Consider the following 9,944-nt stretch of genomic DNA (forward strand, 5'->3'; position numbering starts at 1 on the left):
CAGGACTATTGGCTTGAGTTTACAGCTGTGGATAATCTGGCATGAGACTGGACCTTTGTGCAAAGTTTGGTGAGTTTTCACCCATGGAGAATATGATTTCCTAAGAAGAAGAAGAAGAAGAAGAAGAAGAAGAAGAAGAAGAAGAAGAATACCTAGGATTACAATAGTGTCCTGGCAGCTTAGCTGCCCGGACCCTAATAATTATAATAAAGGCAGCAGAAATAATAGGGGCAAGGACTCCTCAGTGAGGAGTCCTCTGCGTACGGGCTCGGCCCCTAATAATAATAATTTTACAGCTCAGGGGTAATAGTAATACTACTGAAAACAGTATATACAGTGATTGAGAAAAGAAAAGACCAGGAAAGTTTCACATTAATCTTAGCACAGTCAGGTATTACGTTGATCAGGTGTTCTGTGCCATCAGGTGTCTCTTTAACCTCTTTTTAAAAACAGCTGCACTTGTTACATGTGTCACGTCTGATGGCAAAACATTCCATAATTTTATTCCTCTGAATATTACAGTGCGCTGCATTGCATTTGTTTTATGAAACAGGAAGTGAAAAACAACCTCTTGCCGCATGCCTCGTATTAATTTTATGGTTGTTGCTACAATAAAATTGTTGGTCAAATTGATGGTAATGGATATTTGGAGTTTTAGACAATGAAATATTTCTAATGACCACAGCATTGTTGGAGGTAATGTTTCAACATCTCTGGTACATCCGTGGTTCTTAACCAGGGGTCCTTGAGGGAGTTCCAGGACGTCCCCAGACAAATAGTGAGTCGTTCATTTTGACTATTTGATTCAAGAAGTAGAAGTAGATAGAAGTGATGACAATGTGAGTGAGAGTCCTAAGAGTGACTGTTCTGATCAGAGGTTTCACTTCCTCCACTGTTGTTGACAACTGAAGAATTCTGGTCTTAATCACATCCATCACATCTTTGTTCAGTTAGAGGACTGTGACATGATGCGTTTCAGTCCCAGTGGTGGTTCAGACCCACTTGTAGCAGGGGGACACCAGGGCCCAGGAGAAATTTGGCCACACAAGATGAGTTGGAGCACAGGTGTGTGAGCCTCATCTTTCACCTGTGAACACTCCTGTGCACATGCTCACCTGGTAAGCTGAACAAACCTTGTGTTTTAAATAGACTTTATTGTTAAGGTAGTGTAGCGCTGCAAACACAGCCCGAGGTGTTGGTGTTTTTTAAGCGTTAATATTAAACTTGTGTTTTTAATTTGAAAAATGGCAGTTACAAAGTCTGCGTCTGCCAACAACTTATTGTGTGTTCTGTAAAGGGTCCTGACAGTTCAGGGGAAGTGGCAGAGGAAAGGTACGAGTGAGCTGGACAAAGATTAATATGTGTTGTGCTCGATTCACAGACAAAGTGCTGTTTGTTTCATATGTCTTATACTATTCATTGTAAATTGTTTTCTGTATTTTAGTAAGTTACACTTATTATTGTTTGGTTTTATCCAGAAAGTCCAGTTAGAGTTATGTTGTTCACACCAAATGCAATGTAAAGTGTGGTGTACGGCTCCACCTCCCCACTTCCACTTGCAATCTGTGAACCGTGTAAAAGTTATTCTCAGATGGTCTTCAGTGTCAGTGTATTGCTGGTATAAAGTGGATGGACAGATATATCCGGATTCATGGTTTGGTAGGTCTTGTATCTTGTTCCTTTCTTTAGATCTCAATTTTTCGATCATCTCTCTACAGTCTGAATATGCTCTCGTATCTCCGTAATCTCAGACAAGTATGAGTTCACGACTCGGTTGTCTTTTCTCGTCATTTCTGGAACAAACCACACGGGGTCATCTAACGTGCCCTGGTGCTGCTTCATCTTGGTCAAATACCTGGCTTTGTTTTTCTCTCACTAAAGGTGCGGACACACCAAACCGACATCAAAGAACTAGCAGCAACGAAAGCCAACTGTTGCGTCGTCTACGTCGTCTACGTCGCCCTGTCTCAGTTGCATTTGAACACACTACACGGACTACATCTGACGGCCAAGTAGCACGTACGTTCTGCGCCTGCGTGAGAGAGAGAGCGGAGTGAGAGAGTGGTACATCCTGTCAGCCGAGGGGTTTCCTATCTGTGCAGCCGAGCACCGCAGCACCTCCACGGACTATTACATCCAGACGGTCCCGGTGTTTCCTCCGCAGGCTCCACTTCACTCAGCTGCCCGATAAACCCGCTGCTTCTTCCCACTTTAACCTGAATAACAAACCAGGGCTCGGTGCTCCGGTTGGATCCAAACGGAGAGCCGGGGCTAGCTCAGAGACTAGCGGAGGCTAACTGGCTGTGCTTCCCTCCGGTCATGCTGCGGCTAACGCTCCGCTAGCCGCTCCCAGCTAGCTCCGGTTTGTTATTCAGGTTAAAGTGTGAAGAAGCAGCGGGTCTGTGGGGCAGCTGAGTGAAGTGGAGCCTGAGGAGGAAGCACCGGTTAGCCCCGGTTTCACTACAGGCAGATTCACTCGCTACAGGGGCGAGGAAATAAAACCTGAACAGCCAATCAGAGTGATCTCTCTCACCGACAAGCTCCGCCGCCGATTCAACATGCTCAATCGGCCGAAAAGCCGCAGACGCCGAAGTGCCGACGGTGCGGGACACACCGCAAAAACTAGGGCGACAGACGCTCACCGACGGCCCGACTTTGGTCGACGGCCGACCATCGGCTTGGTGTGTCAGGGCCTTAAAGCTCGCACTGAAGGGAGTCTTGCCTCCAACAGGCAGGTTAGGTCAGGTGTAGTAGACCTCACCCCAAGTAGGGATTTCACCCCAGTCATGTAAAGACACTCAACAGACTTCAAGGGCGATTTTAACCAAGACTCACCCCCATACAAAATAGCTGAAGAGAGAGCCTCAAAAACTTTTAGTCTGACACAAAATGGAGCATCATAGTTGGTGGATCAGAGGACAGTCAACTTGTTTGAGTGCTTCATCTCTTCTTTTACATGTAGGAAAAGTGAGGTTCGGGAGCTTAATGCTGATTGGCTATTGAGGTGTGAATTGGTTACTGAAGTTCAGATTTTGTATGATGCAAAACTGTGCTACTTACATCATTCACGGTGCATCCATCGCTTTCATCACGCCACTTGGCAGGAATTTGAGTCTAATCACGTCTTTACATGTACTTTACATGTGATTCACTTGCACGAATTGTTAAATTTGATGATAGAATCATGAGTTTGAAGCTTTTAAGATGCCAAAATCTGACCCCTGATCCCCTAGGAAATTATTATAGCATTAATTACAGATGAATATTTTATCCTTCGTTAGATCCATCAGAAGGTAAACAGAAGAAACAGGGTTCATGTTACAAAAGCTACCAGAAATTGTTTTAAGCAGACTTTAAATAAATACTCTGGTCAAGTTTAGTGCTCACACATTAAGAACAATTTTATATTAAATACTTATTATTCAGCATTTAATTGCTGTATGTTTGACTGACAGGAAATTAACAGCATCGTAAACTTTGAAAAGTTGATCTGGATTTTAAAGACTCAAACGATCAGTGTCTAAGAATCACCACGGTAACTGACCTTGGCATAAGCAAATATTTGATGAAGTCTTTGCCTGTTTTTTAATTCTTTTTTCTGTTTGCCATCTCCGTCTTCATTACTGTATGATGGGAGGAAATCTCACTGGCACCGAGCTACTCTACATTGTTTATCTCAAAAATAGCATGAAAATAATGAGGGTTGGCAGGTGGGAGCGGAAGTCTTCAAGGATTAGCATACTGCAGTTGGTTCAGAAAGACGGAGCGATAAAGCAGAGAGGCATCTCAAGGATGCCAAATTTTCTCAGTAAACAAAACAGACCTGTGGGACTCTTTAGACTTGCGGTTTGCTGCCAATTACCCTCTGATAGGAGCGGCGATGTGAACTCATTAGAACTCTGAAATTTGACCTTAGTGTGGTTAAAGTGAGGAAGGTGAGGAGTGAAGAGGCGATTTCAGACTGGTATTTTTTTAATAGGGTGGCATTTTCATCTCTATTCATGCACTCATAATGATCGCTCCTCAGTCGAAAATGAGCTGTGTCTAAGAGAATCATGTTTCATACTAGAAATCCAACCCCACGTGTGTTTCAGAACAATAGTCTAGGCACATCTCATATAAAACATGGCTGCAGTGATTTTCTTTGTCTAACACAGTACACACCTATTGTACTGTGTCCAGGCATGAAGGCAGTTTGTCCACTAGGTGGCAGTGGTTTGCTTTCTAAAATAGTTTCCATGGTTTTGGTTGCCTTCACAAAAAGGCTCACTTCAGGCACACACTCTTTGCTTTGGACAGAAAATCAATGTGTTACTGCATGGCTCAGGGTGTGCAGTGCAGATTTCTCTGCTGATAACTCCATTAATAAACATAATCTGACACTGCAGCCAGTAATGCATAAACCAGATAACGCCTGGGAAGCAAATTGTTTAATGACAGATTAAAGAGTACAGGAGGAAGACAAAGAGAAATACAGAAGAGACGTCTGTGAGCTCTAGTTGGGGATTATTTTGTCCCAGAGCACTCTGAACTGTTCTCTGTGTTTGTTATTTTTAAGTTTCTTAAATGCAAATAAGTCAAAAATAAAAATAATTTTAATAATTTATTTGCATCAAATGCCAGGATTTTATAGAGAGTTAGAAGATACTGTTTTTCCATCAGATGCTGTTTCACATCAACTCAATACATTTTGATGATCTGAAACACATTTATTCAAACTCAGTAAAAACATACTCCTAAAATCTTGGTTCTGCCCAGTCTCCACAAGAAAATGTTGGCATTGTACATTTCTGCAAACCACAAATATGTAACATTTGCTCATTTCATACCAATCAACGTTTATATAGTGACGTCTAATATGAGCTGACTCTGTCACTGGGAGATGAAAGGGATGTTGGATGGTGTGTCACGTAGGGAAGAGGCCTGCCAAGCTCCAGACCACTGTTTGAGATCAACAAACAAAAACCAGAGTTGTTTTAGGGAGTCATTGCATGTTTCCAGTGGCTTTTGAGGCTCCAAATGTGGATGTTATGTAGTGACTCTTCGGTGTGTTTCCAGCAGCTTTTTAGACTCAAAGTGTGGGTGTTTTGTAGCAACCTGTCTGTGTTTTTCTATAAGCTTTTAAGGCTCCAGATACGGATGTTCTTTAGCAAACTGTCAGTGTGTTTTCCACAGATTTTTTGGCTCCAAACATGGGTGTTTTGTAGTACCCCATCAGTGTTTTTCCAGGGGCTCTTTAGGCTCCAATTGTTGTTGTTTTGTAGTGATCCATCTATGTGTTTCCAGCAGCTTTTTAGGCTCAGAACGTAGGTGTTTTGTAACAACCCGTCTGTGTTTTTTTTTAATTGACTTTTTAGGCTGCGAACATGGTGTTTTGTAGTGACTCATGGTGTATTTCCAGCAGCTTTTTAGGCTCCAGATGTGGGTGTTTTGAAGTCAGTCTGTTTTCAGCTGACTTTTAGGCTCCAAATACAGGTGTTTTTTTAGGGACCTGTCAGTGTTTCCACTGGCTCTGTAGGCTACAAATGTGGGTGTTTTATAGCTACCAGTGGGTGTGTTTCCAATGATTATTTAGGCTCTGAACGATGGTGTTTTGTAGCGACCTGTCTGTGTGTTTCCAGCAGCTTTGCAGGCTCCTAACATGGATGTTTTGTAGCAACCCCTGGCTGTGTTTCCATCAGCTATTTAGGCTCTGAAAATTGGTGTTTTGTAGTGACCTGTCTGTGGGTTTCTTGTGGCTTTTTAGACTCCAAATGCAGGTCTTTTGTCACGACCCATCAGTGTGTTTTACAGTGGCTTTTTAGGCTCATGATATGGGTGTTCTGTAGCAACCTGCCAGCATGTTTTTAGCAGATTTTTAGGCTCCAAGTATAGGTGTTTGTCAGTGACCCATCAGTGTTTTCAGTGGCTTTTTAGGCTCCAAACATAGATTTTTTGTAGCAACATGTGGGTATGTTTTCATTGACTATTTAGGTTCTGAACATGGGTGTTTTGTAGCGACCAGTCTGTATGTTTCAGTGGCTTTTTAGGCTTCTAACATGTGTGTTATATAGCGACCTGTTAGTGTGTTTCCAGCAGCTTTTTAGGCTCCAAATATGGGTATTTGTAGCACACTGTCTTTGTTTGTCCAGCATGGATAGTGCCATGAAAGCTTTTGTTTTTTTCAACATGACATTGCTGCATCTCCTGCCACGATTGTGCCCCCAAAATCAGGTTTTTAAAGCCAAACACGATCCTTTCCTAATCATAACCAAGTGTCTTTTGTTCCCTAACCAAGGCACTGTTGAAACATTACGTTTCACTGTATCCATTATATAGTAATGTAAATGTAATTTATCTGTGTTTTGCAGAAATGTACAATGCCAACATTTTGTTTTCTGCCAGTTGGGTTGGTTTGTATGTCATATTATGTGATAACATTCCTTTTGCTAATACAGCAGCTAAGCCAAATGTAAAAAATGACACACATTTTTTTGTAATTAGTTTAACAGCACTTTTACTAGTTGAACTTCGATGGAGTACACATAGTGTGAAACTTTCAATTTCCGAAGAAACACATCACAGATGATATCCATATTTTCGTCATTACCAGCTGGCACAGCTTAATGTGATTCAGCATTGTGTCACATTAGGTGGCAAACACAGAACACAGTGCATCTAGGGTTTTGTTAGCATAAGCAGATGCACATTTTTCTTTCAGGATTTTATGATGAAAAAGAGAGAGATTAAACCCAGGCAGTCACACAGGGACACTGTGACTCTGTATTTGACTTAAAAATGAGCCTGATGTGAATTCTCTCAAGGTGTAGACCCTGTGAAATGGGTTTCTGAATTGCTCTTGTCAGTCGAGGAGACAAGAGGCTCTTTGTGAATATTCCATGAGTAATGTGCAATTTTTATGCTTAATTATGCGTACTGTTGTGCCCGTGAGCGTACTAAGACCTTGAAGGCATTTTGTTAATGCAAACCTGAGGAGGAAAGCATTAGTTAATTCAATAAGAAACTATTATTTACTTACTGCTGCCTCATGTTGCTTCGATCAATTTCCTCCTGCATTCACACTGAAGTGATTTACTGTAGGTTTGCTGCTGTTGTTGTGTCCAGCACCTCCCATTTCATCAAACGCACACACACACACACACACACACACACACACACACACACACACACACACACACACACTCATACTACAGCTGCTGATCAGAGACCTGCACTGACAAGTAAATCAATGAGTGACAACCCCTGACTTGTTTTCCTGCATCAATTGTTTCACTCTTTGTTTGCACCGAATCGATAATTCTATGATTCTCTTTTGCTGATGAATGGAGAGAAGCAGAGAGTGTGAAAGCGCGTGTGTGTGTGTGTGTGAGAGAGAGAAAGACATGAGGGATTGTCAGTGTATTAACAAGAGCAGTTATTGCAACTCTGATCCCAGTCGCTGCTAAAGCACCAGACCGCGTGTCGACAGATGATAATCAGGGCCAAAGGTCAGGTAAATAAATGCCTTGATGGGTAATCCGTGTTTGCGGTCACGTAATCCTCTGTGTATGTTTGTTTTGCGGTCTTGTACAGTTCCACCACCTGTTCAATTCTGATTCAACACAAGCCGGGGAAAGCAAAAGGCTTGATCCGTCAATGCAACATCCAAACTGTGAGTCAGGGAGCAGAACAGACGGACTGCGGAGTTCAATAAAGTCGGATCTGAAGATAAGAAGGCGGAAGGAAACATCTATTATCCATCTGTTCATCCATCCATCTCGAGTCTTACCCCGGGAGCTTTTGGGAAAACTCAGTTTGAATGGAGTTAAGGCAACAGGGAGATAATTACTGTATGTTGCAAACAATTTTAGGGGAGAAAAAAAGTTCAACTTCAATATTACACTTTTATTTACTTGGTTGCTGTAGTTTTATGTCTGCGATGTGTTTTTTAGTGAAACTGCATCTGGTTACAGAACAATCCTCTGCAATATGATATCATCCCCACATCCCCCGGAGGAAGCCAGCAGCCTTTTGTATCCTGTCTTAATGCAACAAAACTACTTGGTTATGGTTGGAAAAGATTATGGTCTACGTTAGTCATGTTAGTCGTGTCAGAAAACAAACAGTGGAGCAGGATTTATAACTGCATCCACAGAAATGTAACTACAAGTCACAGCGACGCAGACCTCCTGTCTGTTTCTGTAAGCTGAAACCATTTCCCTCAGTGGAGACAAAGCTTTACTTTAATTTCACAGATACGAAACAATAAATTGTGAAGACAATAAAGCCTCCACTAAAATAGCATTTTAAGTCTTGTGTGTGATTTATCCTGGCTTCATATGAGCAGAGGAAATCTCCACTAGTCGCTAGGCTCATTTATACAATGTAAAATGCCATAGGCTTGTGCTAATAACGTTAGCATGTTGTATTTGTTTGGAAAACGTGTTTAGTATAAGACAGTTGTTTTGTCAGTGAACCTTGTGAGTTGTAATGGAGCTGAATTTTGTAACGTTACCTTTGTTAAATGTTGCTGTTGTCCCTGGCTTCATATGAGTAGAGGAAAAGTCCGCTAGCTGCTAGGCTAATTTATACAATGTAAATTGCCAAAGGCTTGTGCTAATAACGTTAGCATGTTGTATTTGTGGGGAAAATGTGTCCAGATAAAGACAAGTGTTTGTCTGTGAATGCTGCGAGTTATAGTGAAGCTGATTTGTGTACTTGTGTTTGAAACTGTCTCTATTAAGCCATGTTTAATGTGTGTTTAATGTGTGTTTAATGTGTGTTTTGAATCAACTAAACTTTACAGCACTTCACAGAAACCTCTGCCGCTCACTAGTGTTTTGGAGGTGTAACTGCAGAGTGCCACAGGCACACCACCACACAAGTATAAAGGCTCACAATGGCGTAGGATCTGCATAGAGCTGACGGACAAGTATAAATCCCGCTGTACCCCAGGGTTTGTAGTGAAGTGGTGTGTAGACGTCGGTGGGTGCGGCCAACTTTAGATTGGGTGATTGGAGTTTCGTGGTTGTAGCAATTATCCAGTAACTATGGGTCTTTGGTGCCACATTGTGCTGCCCCCTCTGACTGTCTTCTCTTCCTTCAGCCAGTCTTTTAGTAGGACCAGGAGATAAATGATTCCTTATTGATTTTAAGGCAGAAAGAAAACAGTAGATAATAAAACTGCTTGTAACAGTGCTTGGACTGTGCTTATTCAGAACTAGATGTAGCTGTGTTCATTGTCATCAGTCCTCAGTCTACACTATAAAAGAAGGAAGGGTCATTCAGTCACTGTGTATTTCATTATCAATAATTAACCAACCTTTAAACTGTTAACGATATAATAATGTTCAGGAGGGCTAGCTAGATCTCTTTATAATGTTTCCTACTATAGCCTGGACAATGTGAAGTTGACATCAACACAGAAACAACACAGATGTGATGGGTTATCGTGGGACTTGTTGTGCCCGCGCCATTGACTTCAATAGAAGTGGCACCAATGCAAACATTGAATGCTGTCATTATGACGGCATGACCATTTCTTCCTCTATAGTTTTCCTTGAGAGACTCCAGGAAGTCACCGCTCTGCACATAACCCCTGTGACACCACACTGTCATTTTTACACATCAGTTATTCACATTGAAAGGGGTCAGTTGAGGTGGTTCAGGCATCTGATCAGGATCCTCCTGAGCACCTCCCATTAGAGGTGTTGCAGGCATGTTCCACTGGTAGGAGGCCCCGGGGCAGACCCAGAACATGCTGGAGGGATTACATATCTCATCTGGTCTGGGAACGCCTCGGGGTCCTCCAGGAGGAGCTGGAAAGTGTTGCTGGGGAGAGGGACGTCTGGGGTGCTTTGCTTGGCCTGCTGCCCCCACAACCCGACTTCGGATAAGCGTATTAAAATGAATGGATGGATGGATAAGCTAACATCTCCTGAATGTGGCTTCAAATTTACTGTACA

This window comes from Epinephelus moara, chromosome 12 (assembly GCF_006386435.1).
Source record: "Epinephelus moara isolate mb chromosome 12, YSFRI_EMoa_1.0, whole genome shotgun sequence".
NCBI lineage: Eukaryota > Metazoa > Chordata > Actinopteri > Perciformes > Serranidae > Epinephelus > Epinephelus moara.